The sequence below is a fragment of the Stegostoma tigrinum genome, chromosome 34 (assembly GCF_030684315.1).
Source record: "Stegostoma tigrinum isolate sSteTig4 chromosome 34, sSteTig4.hap1, whole genome shotgun sequence".
NCBI lineage: Eukaryota > Metazoa > Chordata > Chondrichthyes > Orectolobiformes > Stegostomatidae > Stegostoma > Stegostoma tigrinum.
The window spans coordinates 12,658,822-12,677,612 of NC_081387.1; the positions used below are offsets into that span (position 1 = coordinate 12,658,822).

At 47.4% G+C, this 18,791-nt stretch overlaps 1 non-coding gene across 1 annotated transcript; it reads right to left on the reverse strand.

Annotated features, from left to right (window-relative positions):
- Window positions 1–7,725: 7,725 nt before the first annotated feature.
- Window positions 7,726–7,889, reverse strand: LOC132206287 (U1 spliceosomal RNA). The gene has a single exon (XR_009442962.1). It is a non-coding gene; the product is annotated as a U1 spliceosomal RNA (small nuclear RNA).
- Between the last annotated feature and the right edge of the window lie 10,902 nt (window positions 7,890–18,791).

Genomic DNA, 18,791 nt, shown 5'->3' on the forward strand with positions numbered 1-18,791 from the left:
GCTCACAACTCTCACTCGCTCACATCCCACAACACCCGCTACCTCTCACACTCACATTCACTCCGTTTGCCAACATCGCAAAATCACCCAACGAACCTTCCCTGCCAGAAGTGAAGCCCAGTTCCACACGTGGATCATAGCACATCTCCAAAGCCCTTGTTTTCCTGGAATAATACTCAAGATCGCTGCTACGACTGCTATTTGCATATATCCCTTAAAAGGAAACGCTCCGCCCCCCAGTTTCCTTCAGGCTGCATCTTGAATCGCGGAAAGAAATCCCCAGATACACTGCAAGTTCGAACCCCGCTCTGTTTTGAAAACACTTTTCAGAATTTGTTGTGAACGCGAATAAAACAACTTCTAAACCTGCCTCGTGAACCCTGAAGCTTTTATTTGTGTCAGAGATAATAGGACCTGCCGATGCTGGAGAATCCGAGACAACAAAGTATAGGGTCCAGGCCTGAAACGTCAGCTTTCCTGCTCCTCTGATGCTGCTTGGCCTGCCTGCTGTGTTCATCCAGCTCTGCAGTTTGTTTGCTTTCTTTTGTGAACGAGTCTAAACCTTTGTTTAACTTTAGCTTTGCAAATCTCTCTTCGGTCTGATACATGACTCCAGGAGAAATCGCATTCAAGGTTTAGGGGTGCCAGGGAGCAATAAACATTTCTCGACAAGATTTGGATGAAATCACCGCTTCCTCTGGTTGCACTCACAGCGCTTCTACTCACTCTGCGTCCAAACTAAAGGCCTGCGATTTAAGATTTAAGTAGCGTTTGGGTGTGTGAATGATTTACTCGTTTACAGTAACAATGAGATATGATGTTTCATGAGCCCTAGTTTATTGTCGTTGAAACACAAGGTGGATACATATGAGTGCAACTCTATAAAAACCAGCTTACCTTTCAAATTCCCGAGTAACATCACAGTTCATAAATGACCTCAGATAACAAGGTGTAACATCATAGGATGCTGCTTGGCCTGCTGTGTTCATCTAGCTATGCACTTTGTTATCTCAGATGCTCCGACATCTGCAGTTCCTACTATCTCTCAAATGACCTCACCCTCGTTTACAATTTGATTTTTGACGTTTTTACTTCAAAATTACACTGTATTCATTAACAAATTGTGCATGTGCATTGTCACCAACGCAGTTTGATTCTACACAGTAGCATATCGAGTAACCTTACAAAGGCTAATGTACGAAACATTGACTGCTCCTTTCCTCCAGGTGTGAGCCTTACTTCGGTTGTGGATACAGTGTTGGGAGAGGATTATAAGAGATAGGATTTATCATCATCTGGAAAGGAATAATTTGATTGGGGTAGCCAACACGGTTGTGTGGTGGGTAGGTCGTGCCTCACAAACCTTATTGAGTTCTTTGAGAAGCTGACCAAACAGGTGGATGAGGGTAAAGTGGTTGATGTGGTGTAAATGGATTTCTCTGGTTTTATTCATGAGCTTGGATTCAGGATTAACATGTTAGGAACATCTAAGACTCGTCATATTGTTTTTTTACTTTCAGGTATTTCAAATTGCTGATGTGATTTTCTATCTGACTCCCAGCAAACCCCACAGTAGGCTGTTTCAGAAAACACGGAGACGTGGGATTGAGGGTGATTTTGTGGTTTGGATCAGAAATTGGCGAGCTGTAAGAAGACAGAGGGTGGTGGTTGACGGGAAATGTTCATTCTGGAGTTCAGGTACTAGTGGTGTACCGCAAGGATCTGTTTTGGGGCCACTGCTGTTTGCAATTTTTATAAATGACCTGGATGAGGGCGCAGAAGGATGGCTTAGTAAATTTATAGGTGGAGTTGTGGATAGTGCGGGAGGATGTTTCAGGTTACAGAGGGACATAGATAACCTGAGAGCGGGGCTGAGAGGTGGCAAATGGAGTTTAATGCGGAAAAGTGTGAGGTGATTCACTTCGGAAGGAGTAACAGGAACACAGAGTACTGGGCTAATGGTAAGATTCTTGGTAGTGTGGATGTGCAGAGAGATCTGGGTGTCCACGTGCATAGATCCCTGACAGTTGCCACCCAGGTTGATAGGGTTGTTAAGAAGGCGTACGGTGTGTTAGGTTTTATCGGTAGAGGGACTGAGTTTCGGAGACATGAGGTCATGTTGCAGCTGTACAAAACTCTGGTGTGGCTGCACTTGGAGTATTGCGTACAGTTCTAGTCACCACATTTTAGGAAGGATGTGGAAGCACTGGAAAGGGGCAGAGGAGATTCACCAGGATGTTGCCTGGTACAGAGGAACGGTCTGATCAGGAAAGGCTGAGGGACTTGAGCCTGTTTTTGTTAGAGAGAAGAAGCTTAAGAGGCAACTTAATAGAGCCATACAAGATGATCAGAGAATTTATAGGGTGGACAGTGAGAGCCTTTTTCCTCGGATGCTGATTGCTAGCACCAAGGGACATAGCTTTAAATTGAGGGGTGACAGATATAGGACAGAAGTCAGAGGTATATTCTTCACTCAGAGAGTAGTAAGGGCATGGAATGCCCTGCCTGCAACAGTAGTAGACTTGCCAACTTTAAGGGCATTTAAATGGTCATTGGATAAACATATGCATGATAATGGAATAGTGTCGGTTAGATGGGTTTCACAGGTCAGCAAAACATCGAGGGCTGAAGAGCCTGTACTGCGCTCGGTTCTACATTCCAGATGCTGCCTGACCTGCTGAGATTCTCCAGCAAATTTGTGTTTGCACCTCATTTATAGCATGCACAGTTTTTTTTGTTTAGCTTGTTTGTCTAAGTTGGATTCCAGAATCTGTAATCCTTTAAAACATTTGACTTTGACTCTATCCCAACAAACTTAAGGTATGTCTTACACACACAAGACTATATTTACATGCATCGGAGCACGAGGAGGGCCGGACAATAGATAAACAGCTTTATAGTAGCCCAATTGAAGTTGGTCAAACTGGAGTTGAGCTTGTTCTCCCTGCTCCAGATGTTCCTGTTTCTTGATCCCGATGGTCTCGCTGGAGAGTGTGAGACTCTGCAGCAGCCGCCGGCCCCCAGCTCTGAGTTGAGTGGGGTTTTCTAAAATAGTTACCGTGTCATTTCTGAGTACAGTGACTTCTGTTTAGTTACTCGATGTTAATTGAATTCTGTCCCACGAAGGGTGTTACAGAAGACAGTCTTGGCCATTGCAATTTCCCCGATTGACTGAGCTTACCATCGGAGCCCGCCTGTCTCCAAAGCAGTTCCATTGAAACTCACAAGAGACAAAAAAAAACTGCAAATGCTGGAATCACAGGTAGACAAGCAGGAGGCTGGGAGAACACAGCAAGCCAGGGGGAATCTGGAGGAGAGCAGAACTCAGCAGCAGTCCTGAACAAGGGTAATGCCCAAAATGTTGGCCGCTCTTTTCCTCCAGATGCTGCCTGGTCTGCTGTGTTTTTCCGACCTTTTCTTCATCGGCTGAAACTCAACTCCACCTGCAAGTACATAGTATTGTCTCATCAACACCTGTACAACCATAAATCAAGGTGAATGACTCGCATACGTGTGTGGCTTGTTCCAAGTCAATGCTACAAACCTTTGGCTTAATATCTCAGTTCCGCTGTGACATTAACACGTATTCAACGTAACCAATCAAGGGAACCATTTGTACACCTCTCTGAATGGCCTGATCCAGTTTCCAGCACACTGCTCAGTTGGCCAGTTTCCCCAGCACGACCTTCAGTTGTCTACTGTTGCCTCCAGTGTCCAAAAGAGCTGTCATTTTATTTCAAAGGGATGTTCCAATACCTACAAAAGAGGATACAAGGTTCCAGAAATTTCATTACCTGCCACTTCACGCAATCTGGGACAGTGCCCATCAAATCCTGTGGACTGAGATAACAAAGTGTGGAGCTGGATGAACACAGCAGGCCAAGCAGCATCTCAGGAGCACAAAAGCTGACGTTTCGGGCCTAGACCCTTCATCAGAAAAGGGGGATGGGCGGGGATTCTGAAATAAATAGGGAGAGAGGGGGAGGCAGACTGAAGATGGATAGAAGAGAAGATAGGTGAAGAGGAGAGTATGGGTGGGGAGGTTGGGAGGAGATAGGTCAGTCTGGGGAGGACGGACAGGTCAAGGGGGTGGGATGAGGTTAGTAGCTAGGAAATGGAGTGCGGCTTGAGGTGGGAGGAGGGGATAGGTGAGAGGAAGAACAGGTTAGGCAGGCGGGGACGAGCTGGGCTAGTTTGGGGATGCAGTTGGCGGGGGGGGAAGGAGAGATTTTGAAGCTAGTGGAATCCACATTGATACCATTGGGCTGCAGGGTTCCCAAGCGGGATATGAGTTGCTGTTCCTGTAACCTACCTGTGGCATCATTATGGTACTGCAGGAGGCCCAGGATGGACATGTCATCTGGGGAATGGGAGGAGGAGTTGAAATGGTTTGCGCCTGGGAGGTGCAGTTGTTTATTGCAAACCGAGCGCAGAAGAGCAACCCATATTCCGCTGAATGTCAATGGTGGGAGTCTGTAACCTGGAGACCAGGGTCTGTCACATAGACTCTGACCGATGTCAAGCACCGACTGGAGGGGCAGCAGAGGAGGAACAAGAAGGTGAGAGGAAGATGAAGTCAATTGTGGGAAAATCTTGCATGACATTCAGTGTTACAAGTTGTCACTGGAGCATGGTAACAATATGCATATAACACAGAAAAATTCACTTTTCACAATATCATTATCTAGATGTGACAATCAATCTAAATTTAATTTAACCTGTTTGAGAGGTGGGGTATCTGTAGGGGACTCCTATGCTGTCTGTCTGCTCTTACCCGTCTTCTTGGAGGTCAGCCCAGATGGCCGCAATGAGCTGATCGACAAGTGCCTGAGGTCGTCCTGAGCCAAAATAGAGATTGCTGGAAAATTTCAGCAGGTCTGTCTGGCAGCATCTATGGAGACAAATCAAGGTTGACTTTTTAACAGAGTAACACTTCCTGAGGATGGGTTTTTCCTGTTTGCTACACATGCAGAACTGGGAATTTCTGTTTTGGGTCCTGGAGCCTGTACCAGTTGATCATAAAATATCCCAGTCATTACCAACTCCCCTTTTCTCCAGGTCTCCACTATTTCTATCACATTACCATCTGTACCTCCCCGCCTGGTACAACTGCCTGCCTGTGTCTCCCTCCCTCGCCTTACCTCCACTCACTCGCCTTACCATGTTCCCCTCGAGCTCTCCTGCTCGTACAGCTCCAGAGACCAAGGCCCTAGCACCACTCCTCCTGTCTCATGGCTGCCCCTGAACTCGGTCTTTCAGCACTCAGACTGGGGCCTAGTGGTAGCTGCACAGCCTACATATGGCCCATTCGCCTGTGCTCCTGTTGCTGCAGCAGTGGGAGTTCATAACCCTCTCCTATGTCCAACCTAGTGTTTGTGTAACCCCCAGTAATTTTGTAACGACTTCCCCAGCCCGGTGTTTATACAATCCCCAGTAAATTTATAACAACCCAGCCCAGTGTTTATATAACCCCCAGCAATTTTATAACAACTCCTGCAGGCCCAGTATTCATTTACACCCCGCAGTAATTTTATTGCAACCCCAGTCGAGTGTTTATATAACACCCAGTAATTTTAAAACAACACTTCAGCTCAGTGTTTATGTAATTCCCAGTAAAGTTATCATAACTCCCCAGCCCGCATTTTATACAACCCTGTGTAAGATTATGACAACTCCCCCAGGGCAGTGTTTATTTAACACCCACTAAGTCATCCCAATGTTTATACGACCTCCAGAAACCCTGTAAATTTTTAAACTACTCACCCTGCCAGTTCACTTTCTCTGGTAGCTCGTTCCATACACACATCACTGTCTGTGTAAAAAAAAAATTGCCCCTCACATTCCTTTTAAATCTTTATCCTCTCACCTTAAAACCTATGCCCTCTACATTTGCATTTGTCTGCCCTGGGGAAAAGACCTGGACACCCTGTACATTCCCCTCAGTTTTATAAACTTCTATGAGGCTAATCCTCAGTCTTCAATGCTACAGGGACAATAGCCCCAGGCTATTCAGCCTCTACCTACAGGTCAAAACCTCCAACCCTGGCAACATCCTCACAAATCTTCCCTTTCACATTTAACCCTTTCATATTTAACAACATCTTTCCGATAGCAAGAAGACCAGAATTGAACACAGTATTCTGAAAGTGGCCGAACCAATGTGCTGTACAGCTGCAACATGACATCCCAACTCCTCTGCTCAATGCACTGAGCAATGAGGGCAAGCGTACCAAACGCCTTCTGCACCACCCTGTCAACCTGCAACTTCACTTTCAAGGAATTATGCAACCGCACCCCACGGTCTCTGTTCAGCAACACTCCTTGGGCCCTGCTATTAATTGTATATGTCCTGCCCTGGTTTGCCCTACCAAAATGCATCGCCTCACATTCATCTAAATTCAAATCCAACGCTGCTCCTGAGTCCATCTGATCAAGCTCCCCTTGTACACAGAGATAATCTTCTTTACTGTCCACTGCACCACCAATTTTGGTGTCATTCGTAAACGTACGAACCATACTTCCTACTTTTACAGCCAAGCATCGATATAAATGAAGAAAACCCATAACCTAAATAATAGTGGGTTAGAATCATCAGGTTGGATGGTCCACTCCTGTTACTATGTTATAAGGCGGCCACTGTCGCTGTGCAGACAGCTGGAGCGCGTGTCTTCCCTCATGCTGTCAGAACTGAAGCTCCAGTCACATTCAGCCCCAAACAGATGGATCACTCTGCTGGAGTACACCCTGTACTGCAATTATGAGCCATTTGAAGTCACAGAACAAGAAAAACGTTGGTTTCAATACACTGCAAAAATCTGCTCCGGTTTTGAATACCTCCTCTCATCCCTAGCAACACAGGGACAGGAGTAGACCATTCGGCCCGCCATTTAATATGCTCATGGTTAATTGAACAGTTACCATTGAGCCACACTATCCCCACAATCCTTTTTGTCAACTGTATTCAAATCGAAACTCTAAAAACATCGAATGGCTGATCTTTTCCAATTCAAATACCACCATCTGTCACACTGGGACTCGAGCCAGCACCTGAGAACATTTCCTGGTCTGAGGATAGTACCAATATTCCTATTGCCTCCCCCATAGGCTGTGCTCTATAATCCATTAACTCCCTTCTCCGTCGTGAATGTCTGTTAAAAGAAAGCGTGAAGACTGCGACAAACACACCGCTCCGCAGCAAGTTCCATACCTGCAGCACTACATTGAAAAAACCCACAGAAATTCTACACTCTTTCCCATACAACAATTGTAAATGTTTCATCTAAACTTAATCAAAAAGCAGAAATGGTTTCTTTAAACCCACTCTTTCAAATTCCTCCCTAAAGTTAAAGATCCCCATTTGTTGTCTTTAAACACTCCAGAGCATAAAATTCCAAACTTGGCATCATTTCCTGGCTGGAGCAGCTCCACAATCTTATTCAATGATATGGAGACACGGGTGGTATGCTGGGCTCAGTGGCTCGCACTGCCATCTCACAGTGGAAGGGATCCAGGTTCAGTTCCACCTGAGACAGGATATTTGTAAGGTGCATTCGGTCGTGAAATTGGTGTCCAATCTCGAATTTCCTGCCTTTCCAGCTGAGGGGAAACCTCATAGATTTGCACAGAAGTAAACTGATGCACAGAGTTGAATACATTGCCAGGTCGGTGGTTTAAACTAGCTGAATTTTGTCTTTGAAGCTGATCTGTTCTTTGCTTTACATATACCAGCGGAGAGCGCGAACGCAGTCCCCCACTACCACAAATTTTGCAGTCGAGTATCCCGCATTTGGGGACATCGCAGGCGTCAGCACACCCGAAGTGCAATGGGCTAGCCTCGTCCTGGGAGAACCACCTTGTTGATCATGGTATCTCCCCTGCCAGGTAAGTATGCTCACAATTCTCACTCGCTCACATCCCACAACACCCGCTACCTCTCACGCTCACATTCACTCCATTTTCTAACATTGGCAAATCAGCCATTGATGCACTTTGGTAGGAGTAACTGGAAGGCAAAGTACAGGGCTAACGGTAAGATTCTTAGTAGTGTAGATGAGCAGAGAGATCTCGGTGTCCATGTAAACAGATCCTTGAAAGTTGCCACCCAGGTTGACAGGGCTGTTAAGAAGGCATACAGTGTTTTAGCTTTTATTAACAGAGGAATCGAGTTCCATAACCAAGAGGTTCTGGTGAAGCTGTGCAAAACTCTGGTGCGGCCGCACTGGGAGTACTGTGTACAGTTCTGGTCACCGCATTATAAGAAGGATGTGGAAGCTTTGGAAAGGGTGCAGAGGAGATTTACTCGGATGTTGCCTGATATGGTGGGAAGGTCTTACGAGGAAAGGCTGAGGGACTTGAGGCTGTTTTCATTAGAGAGAAGGTTGAGAGGTGACTTAATTGAAACATATAAAATAATCAGAGGGTTAGATCGGGTGGATAGGGAGAGCCTTTTTCCTAGGATGTGACGGCGAGCATGAGGGGGCATAGCTTTAAATTGAGGGGTGAAAGATATAGGACAGATGTCAGAGGTAGTTTCTTTACTCAGAGAGTAGTAAGGGAATGGAACGCTTTGCCTGCAATGGTAGTAGATTCGCCAACTTTAGGTACATTTAAATCGTCATTGGACAAGCATATGGACGTACATGGAACAGTGTAGGTTAGATGGGCTTAAGATCGGTGTTACAGGTCGGCACAACATTGAGGGCCGAAGGGCCTGTACTGTGCTGTAATGTTCTATGTTCTATGAAACTTCGCTGACGGTGGACAAGCACAATTCCTCACATGGATCACAGCACATCTCCAACGCTCTTGTTTTCCTGGAATAATACACAAGATAAGTGCTGCAATTACTATTTGCATATATGCCTTAAAAGGAAACACTCCACCCCCAAGCTGCCTTCGGGTTGCCTCTTGAATCACACAAAGAAATCCCCAGATACACTGCAAGTTCCAACGTCGCTGTTTTCAAAACACTTTTCAGAATTTGTTGTGAATGCGAATAAAAACAAAGTCTAAACCTGCCTCGTGAAACCTGAAGCTTTTTTTTGTGTCAGAGATAATAGGAATTGCAGATGCTGGAGAATCCGAGATAACAAACTATAGGGTCCAGGCCTGAAACGCTTTGAGTCAGGCTGGGGAAACGCTGTTTCCTGCTCCCCGCCTGAAGGCCTACTGCTCCCGGTCGCCCAGAGCTCTGGTTCCGGGGTCCCGCCAGGGCCTCAGTGACAGGTGGCTGGGTGTCAGAGGGTGCCTCAGGATATGCCCCGTCAGCCAGGTGCTGCTTTCCTTTTCCCTGGCGATCTTCAACTTCTGCTTTGGGCAGCCCTTCTCCGAATCCCCCTCAGAGGAGCTCCTACAGCCCCCTTGTAGCTGCCTCTTCCCGCCTAGTGGTTGTGGCACCAGGGCCTGCCGGCACACCTTCCTCCTCGCTTTCCGGACCGTCGTCCACTCCCCTGGGTCGCCTGTTGCCTCCTCCTCCATCGACTCTGGGTTGTTGGGGGGCCTGCAGAGGCGCTTTGATGGCCTCAGGTCCATCTTACGGGGGCTTGGCCTTTCTGTGTACCAAGTGGAGGCCGTATCCTTGCAGTGGCCAGGTGTCTTCCTCTCCTCCGGGTTGGGGGGAGGGGTGGTCCTGCGTTGCCCCTGCCGGAAACCTGGGCATAGTTGGTCCCCCACCATGGGGTCGCCCTGTAGAGGTGGCCCGCTTCCCCTCAAAAAGTTGGCACGGCAGATTTTGGGTTGACCTACATAGGTCAGGTAGCCCTTACCCCCGCCGATCATGAAGCTGGGCAGTGGGTGTACATTGTTACCGTCCACGCACGTCCTCAGCGACACCCTGACCTGCCTCTTACTGGTCCAGATCCCGAAGGGGTCCATGATGTTGCTTAGGTCCCCTTCCACCTTCACGTACCTTCCGAGGAAGGTCAGAACATCAGCTGCTGGCACATGCGGGTTGTACATGTGTACAGTCACCATACGGCTCCTCTGCGCCGGCATCACAAACAGCGGGACATTGGTCAGTACAGAGAGGAGGCCCTCACCTCCTTTCTCCTTGAATACCTCCAGGAAGCGCTCGCGAAGCTTGGCACTCCTTAAGGTTACATCGAAGAATCATCCCCCAGGAAAAGCCTGCAGGCAGTAAATGTCCACAGCAGCTAACCCACAGCAATCCAGCAGGACCGTCTTCACGAAGAAAGTGCAGTCCACAGGTGCATGTTCATTCACTTGCCACTCGGATGGTGTTCCAGACCCACAAGCACTTATGACAGTTATCATTACAGGTCATCTGCTCCCCTGACCAAAGCCAACACCTTTCTTCCACCTCCAACGCAAGTCGCTCTTGCTGGTCCACACTGCTATGAAGCAACTCTACACTTGTTCTGAGCCAAGAAAGTCTGTACAAAAATCCACCTTACTGATTATACTATCTCTCTTGCCAGGTAAGTACGTTTCTAATTCTCACTCGCTCACATCCCACAACACCGCTACCTCTCACACTCACATTCACTCCGTTTTCTAACATCAGGAAATTACCCACCGAGGCTTCCCTGATGGAAGTCAGGCATAATTTCTGACATGGATCACAGCACATTACCAACGCTCCTGGTTTACTAGAATAATACACAAATTTGTGTTGGGGCTTGCGGCGGGAGGACCCTTATTTGCATATATCCCTTGAAAGGAACCACTCCGCTCTCCCCCCACCAGCTGCCTCCTGTTCAGTGGAGAGAATTCCCCAGATACGCTGCAAGTTCGAACTTCACTGATTTCAAATCACTTTTTGGAATTTGATGTGAACGTGAATGAAAGCGACTTCCAAACTTTGCCGTTGAAACTTGAAGCCTTTTTTTTCGAACATGTCTAACCCTTTCTTTAGGAGATAGCAGGAACTGCAGATGCTGGAGAATCCGAGGTAACTAAGTGTGGGGCTGAATGAACACAGCAGGCCAAGCAGCATCTCAGGAGCACAAAAGCTGACGTTTTGGGCCTCGACCCTTCATCAGAAATGAGGGAGGCGAAGAGGGTTCTGAAATACGTAGGGAGAGAGGGGGAGATGGATTGAAGGTGGAAACAGGATATAGATGGAGAGGAGACAGACATGTTAAAGAGGCGGGGATGGAGACAGTAAAGGAGAATATAGGTGGGGAGGTAGGGAAGGGACAGGTCAGTCCAGGGAGGATGGACAGGTTAAGGGGGCGGGATGAGGTTAGTTGGTAGGAAATTGGGGGTGCGGCTTGAGGTGGGAGGAGGGGATAGGTGAGAGGAAAACCAGGTTAGGGAGGCTTCCTGAGATGCTGCTTGGCCTGCTATGTTCATCCAGCTTCACACTTTATTATCTTAGGTTAGGGAGGCAATTGTGTGGGGGCAGGTGTAGCACTTCCTGCTGTGCGGGGAAAAGTGCCAGGTGTGGGGGCCTGGACGGGAGTGTGGCCAAGGGAGTCACGGAGAGAGTCGTCCCTCTGGAAAACAGATAAGGGACAGATGTCTTTGGTGGTGGGGTTGGATAGCAGATGGCGGAAGTGTTGGAGGTTATTTCTCCTCATCAGTTGCTGGAAACTGTGCTCTTAAACAATATGGCAGAGACTTTAGACTTTTAGACCTGAGGCCTAGCCCTCAGTGGATCAGCACCGTTGTCTCACAGCGCCAGGGATGCCAGTTCGATTCCACCCTCGGGCAACTATCCATGTTGAGTTTGCATGTCTCCCCGTGTCTGCTTGGGTTCACTCCCCAGTCCAAAGATGTGCAGGTTAGGGTGGATTGGCCATGCTAAATTGCCCCATAGTGTTCAGGGATGTGTAGGTTAAGTGGATTCGCAATGGGAAATACAGGGATTCAAGTTTTAACTGGTCAAGTTGTATATTGGTTGTTCATAATTGTACATCTAAAGTTGGAATTTAGTTATTTATGTTGGAGAGTAACTCTTGTTTTTTCAGTCATGTTTTGGAGTCATCTGGAGAATTTTGCCTACTTTTATAAAATTTCTAACTTTTATGATGACCCAGGGAATAAAGGGGCTTAATTTCCAGCGTGCTACCTCAAAGGATGTAACAGGTCCTAAAGGTTGAGCATTTGGGATCAGTTATTTCAGTTAACACAATGTTTTTTCATCAAATAATCAGGATGCAGTGGACCCAATGGAAACAGTGTTTCACTGAGCAACTTGTGGATTTCTGTGTTCAGCTACACTTGTACAGTTGCACAGATCGTCATGGTTTTACAAAAATAATGATGCTGACTGCCGATGTTTTTCTATGGTAACCATCTTAAAAGACTGTTCTTAAAAACATAAAGCTGGATAAATCTCTGGGTCCTGATCAAATGTATCCTAGGATATTTTAGGAAGCTAGGGAAGAAATTGTGGGGCCCCTAGCTGAGATATTTATATCATTCACAGTCATGGGTGAGGTGCCAAGAGAACAGGAGGATGGCTAATGTTGTGCCTTTATTTAAGAGGTTGTAAGGAGAAGCCTGGGAACTATAGACCTGTGAGCCTGCCATCGATGGTGGGTAAGTTGTTGGAGAAGATTCCGAGAGATAGGATTCTACATGCATTTGGAGAGGCAAGAATTTGTTCGGGATGTTCAGCATAGCTTTGTACATTGTTTGAGGTTTTTAAGAATGTGACCAAGAAAATAGATGAGGGCAGAGCAGTAGACGTTGTCTACATGAACTTTAGCAAGGCCTTTGACAAGGTTCCACATGATGGACTGGTTACTAAAGTTAGATCACATGGGATTTAGGGAGTACTTGCCAATTGGATGCAAAATTGGCTTGACAGCAGAGACAGAGAGTGCTGGTGGAAGGTTGTTTTCGGACTGGATGCATGTGACTAATGGTGTTCCACAAGTATTAGTGCTGAGTCCACTGTTCTTTTTCATTAATGCGGATGATTTGCATGAGAATATAGGAAGCATGGTTAGTAAGTTTACAGATGACACCACAATTGGTGGTACAGCGTACATTGAAGAAGGTTATGCACAGTCACAAAGTGATCTTGATCAACTAGGCCAAGGGCTGAGGAGTGGCAGATGGAGTTTAATTTGTATATATCACGAGTTGTTGCATTTTGGTAAAACAAAGAAGGACAGGATTTACACTGTTAGCAGTATGGCCCTGGTTCGAACAGAAAGACCTAGTGCTGAGGTACTCAGCTCTATAACATTAACGTCACATATAGATAGTGTGGTTCAGAGGCATTCAGCAGTCTTGCCTCCATTGCTCAGACAATTGAGTATAGGATTTGGGACACCATGTTAGGGGCTCAGAGGTTAGCAGTGCTGCCTCACAGCACCAGGAACCCAGGTTCAATCCCACACTCAGGCGACCGTCTGTGTGGTGTTTGCACATTCTCCCTGTGTCTGCATGTATTTCCTCCGGGTGCTCCGGTCTCGTCCCATAATCCAAGGATGTGCAGGCTCGGTGGATTGGACAAGCTAAATTGCCTGTAGTGTTCAGGGATATGTAGATCAGGTGGGTTTGAAGAATGAGTCTGGGTGGGGTGCTTTGAGGGCCAGTGTGGGCCTGTTGGGGTAAAGGGCCTATCCTCATACTGTAGGGATTCTATGAACTATGTTGCAGTTGTACAGGGCATTGGTGAGGCTACTTTTGGTCTACTGTGCCCTGCTATCAAAGGGATGTTGTTAAATTGGACTGGACTCAGAAAAGATTCGTAAGGATGATACTGGGAACGGAGGGTTTGAGTTATGAGGAGAAGCTGGATAGGCTGGGACTTTTTTCACAGGATCTCAGCAGTTTACAGATTTATAAAATCATATGGAGCATAGATATGGCGTGTAGGGTGGGGGAGTTCAAAACTCGAGGGCATATGTTTAAGGTGAGAGCAGAAAGGTTTAAAAGGGGCCTGAAGGGCAATTTCTTCACACTGAGGGTGGTTTGTGTTTGGATTGAACTGTCAGAGGAAGTGGTAGATGCAGGTGCAGTTACAACAATTAAAAGACACGTATATGAATAGGAAAGGTTTAGAGGGATGTAGCCGCACACAGGCAGTGGGACTATAGTTTAGTTTGGAGAACTTGGTCATCATAGAAGGTTCTGCTTCTGTGCTGTATGACTCTTTGACCGCGGTTTAAAGTAAAAGGGGATAAACTTAAAAGAGATATGAGAGGGAAGTTTTTGACACAGAGCATGTTAAGTGCCTGGAATGCATTACCAAAAAGGGGTTTTAGAAACAGATACAGTAACAAGATTAGGGGTGGTGTGCCGGGTCGGCGATCAGCAGGGAAGAGGGTTCAGTACCATCAGGCACCTGTCTGTCAGGAGTTTGCATATTCTCTCTGTTTTCTCCCCACAGTCCAAAGCTGTGCAGTCCAGGTGGATCATCCATGGGATATGGAAACTGGGTGGAATGAACTTCAGAGGGTTGGTATGGGCTGAATGGCCTGCTTCCACATCGCTTGGGAACCCCGCAGCCCACTGGTATCTATTGGATTTCATAAGTTTCAAAATCTTCCCTCCCCCAACTGCATCCCAAAACCAGCCCAGCTTGTCCCCGCCTCCCTAACCTGTCCTTCCTCGCACCTATCCCCTCCTCCCACCTCAAGCCCCACCACCATCTCCTACCTTCTAGCCTCGTCCCTTGACCTGTCCGTCCCTGCTAGACTGACCTATCCCCTCCCTAACTCCCCACCTACATTCACCTTTACTGGCTCCACCCCCACCTCTTTGACCTGTCTGTCTCCTCTCCACCTATTCTCTGCTTTATTCATCTTCTATCTGCCTCCCCCTCTCTCCCTATTTATTTCAGAATTTCCTACCCCTCCTCCATTTCTGAAGAATGGTTTAGGCCTGAAACATCAGCTTTCCTGCTCCTCTGATGCTGCTTGGCCTGCTGTGTTCATCCAGCTCTGCACCTTGTTACCTCGGATTCTCCAGCATGTGCAGTTCCTACTATCTCTCTCCACCCTGTAGGGACTCTGCTTCAGAGGCATCTTGACAGATATAGAGGGATATGGACCACCTAGAGACAAAGGGCTTTTAAGAAAATGAGAGGTGCGCTGACTATCCGGGGTGGGGGTGTGGGGGCAGTGGGGGGGGTGGTGAATTTGCACGTTGACAAAATAGCGCCATCTGCCAGATAGCTACAACTTCATTGTAAGCCAGGGGAGAGCGCGAACACAGTCCCCCGCTCCCACAAATTATGCAGTACAGTATCCTGCATCTGGGGACATCGCAGACATCGGCACACCCGAAGTGCAATGGGATAGCCTCGTCCTGGGAGAACCACCTCTTTTTTAATTGTAAAAATACACTTTATTCATAAAAATCATCTTAATGTACATACAAAGGGACAGAAGTAGTTCTGTACAGAATTTGCATATCAAGACAAACAAACCTTGAATCTGACATTCCTTTCAGCTGTATAGGCCATAGGCATTTCTTACTCATACAAGATACCATTTACATACATTTGAGGCATCAAAACGGTCTAAGAACTGAACAGGAAAGACCTCAGACGGTGGTCTTTCCCCACAGCAGCTGCCCCAAGCTTTAGTGCGTTCCTCAGCATGTAGTCCTGGACTTTGGAATGTGCCCGTCTGCAACACTTGGTCAGTGTCAACTCCTTGCACTGGAAAACCGAAACGTTTCGGGCAGACCAGAGAGCGTCTTTCGCCAGGCTGACGGTCCTCCAGGTGCAGTTGTTGTTGGTCTGGGTGTACGTCCTGGGGGAACGGGCCGTAGAGTCCCATGTCACTGAGCTGCTCAGGAGGAACCTTGATGAAAACCACGGCATCTCTCTCCAGATTTCCTTCACAAAGGCACATTCCAGAAGGCAATGTGTGACTTTCATATTAATTCACACTCAAACTCACCAATGTTGACAGCGCCTTCTAAACCCATGCCTTTTATCCTTTAGAAGGACAAGGGCAGCAGAGTCATGGGAACACCAGTGGCAGCAAGTTCCCCTCCAAGCCACTCACCATCCTGACTTAGAAATATATCGCAGTTCATGAAGTGTCAAAATGTCTCTCCCAAGAGGCACCTCCTGCACTTACATGATCGGCAGCGGTTTCTGAAGGTAGCTTACCACTGCCTTTCCAAATAACTGTCCCATCAGCTCATTAGGAGTGAGTTCATCAGCTTATCTCTGGTGTCGTGGATTACCGGAAGCTGCTGCCAGCCAATCAGTGGCCAGCAGATCCTGGGTCTAAAGGCTGCCAGTCATTGGCCTATTGCTCAGGGGTTCCATTGATGAGAAAGTGGGTGTTTTATTTGTTTTTGTTGCAAGTTTGAGTTAGGGGCCAAGAAATGGTGATGGCTTTCCAATCCAGCAGGCAGGATTCCCTGGTTTAATCTTTCTCCGTCAGTATTTGGGAAAGGGGAAAGGAGGTTGGGAGTCTCCATTCTGCCAGGGCAGACATCAACACTGAAATTTAGTATTGCCTCCACGGTTCCAGTTCAGCCTTTCGCTGAGGGACAGATTGCTTGAAGAGCTCAGAACCAGAATCAAGTTCCTGGTCAACAAGGTGATACTTCCAAATGTCTTTCCGTGTGTGTTGGAGACATGGACATTGCATGATATGTCTCTAATCCTGAGAGAAATATCACCAACGATTCCTCGGCAAAATGCTGCAAATCCTCAAGCAGGGCAGGTGCTCCAGCATCATTGTCTTCCCCTCTGACAGACACCCCCAGCATTAAGGCAAGCGATTAGCAGCACTGGGCAGGCCACATTATCAATTTGCCTGACATGAGACTTCCAAAATAAGCTATCTACTCCAGGCCCTGTCATGGCGCTTTGCAAATCCTGACCCTACAGAGCAGCATGCCCTCAGCACCATCCCCACTCACTCCTGAGTACTGTGGCACAATCCAGCTGACTGTAGAACAGGGAAATATAGGGGTTCAGGTACATAATTCTTTGAAGTTTGCATCACAGGCTGGTTAAGAAGGCATTTAGCATGCTTGCCTTCATTGCTCAGGCCTTTGAATAGAGGAGTTGGGATGTCATTACTGAGGATGCACAGAACGTTGGTGAGGCCTCTTCTGGAATACTCTGTCTAATTTTGGCCACCCCCTTATAGGAAGTATACTGTTCAACTGGAAAGTGTTCAGAAAATATTTACCATGATGTCGATGGGAATGGAGGGTTTGAGTTATGGGGAGAGGCTGGATTGGCTGGACTTCTTTCACTTGGGCCTGATAGGGTGACTAGCAGGTATCTTTGCCCTAGGGCGGTGAATGCCCTAGGGGGCATAAGATGGGAGGGGAAAGATTTAAAAAAGACATGAGGAGCAATTTATTATTCTTTACACAGAGGGTGGTTTTCGTGTGGAATGAGCTTCCAGAGGAAGTGGTGGATGCCAGTACAGTTAATACCCTTAAAAGACATTTGGATAAGTACATGATTAAGAAATGTTTGGAGGGATATGGGACAGGTACAGGCAGGTGGGACAAATTTAGTTTGGGATCGTGGGCAGCGTGGACTGGTTGGATCGAAGGGTCTGTAAGACTCTATGACAAAGCATTCAGGGACACGGAAAGGCAAGGCAGAGCTGTGCTTCTGCAGGTTCTGTGGGCAATGATTGAACCTTGGTGGCAATTTACCCTTTGAGGTGTTTGGTGCTCAGGTGCAGCACGGGATCTTCCTTATCCTTCACCAGATTCCTTAACTAACTTCCACCACTGAGCAGAGAGACAGCAAGAGAGGAAACCTTGTAAGAAAATCCAGGATCACTTTGCCATCACAGTTGGACAGGAGTCAGCAGTCATCCATTGTCACTGTGGGGGTATCCTGGAATTCCTAATATCGGTGTTGGAGTGGTACCACCATAAATTCACCAGGTATTAAAGCAGAAACCAGACAGCACCTTCAGAGGATTGTGAAAGGCTAAGTGCGAGAACGGGGACTTTGTCAGAAACAACCACGTCCTGGGCTCCCAAAAGACGACTAACTTTCACTCCTCACATGCATTAGGCAACGGCCATCTCTAACAAGAGAGAAATCAACCATCACTTCTTGGCATTTGATGGCATAGCCAATGTTGAGTTGGAGCCTGGAGATTACCACCGACCCAGAATCTGAACTGGACGAGTCATGTCAATTCTGTGATAATGCAATCACTTCCCAAGGACTGTCCACCACCTACGAGGCACAACTCAGGAGTGTGATGGAATGCTCCCCACTTGCCTGGATGGGTGCAGCTCCAATAACACACGAGAACATTGACACCAATCCAGGAGGAAGCAGCCTGTTCGATGCCCCCCACCCACATCGATATTCAGTTCCCCTCACGCCAGACAGTCAACTGCAGCAGCTTGTAACCTCAACAAGATGCATGACCATGACTCAACAAGGTTCCTCTGCCAGCGACCTTCCGCATTCTTGACCGCTATTGCTTTAAGTGAAAGGTACGTTCTGCACCAAGCCCCACACCCACACACACACAGTGTCCTGACTTTGCAACTGCATCATTGTTGCTGGGTCGAGATCCTGGAAGCCCTTTGTCAACCCGTAGGGCTGCAGCGGTTCAAGAAAGCAGCCCCCCCCACCCCCCACCCCCCATTGCCTTCTCAAGGCCAGCTGCAATAAACGCTGGGCCCAGCCACGAAATGAAGGAATCAAACCCTCGCTGCCGTCGTCACAGGACAGGCACTGAAACACGTTCTCGTGTGTTATTGGAGCTGCACCCATCCAGGCAAGTGGGGAGCATTCCATCACACTCCTGAGTTGTGCCTCGTAGGTGGTGGACAGGGCTTGGGAAGTGGGGAAGTGATTGCACTATCACAGAATTGACATGGCTCGTCCAGTTCAGTTTCTGGCCAGTGGTAATCTC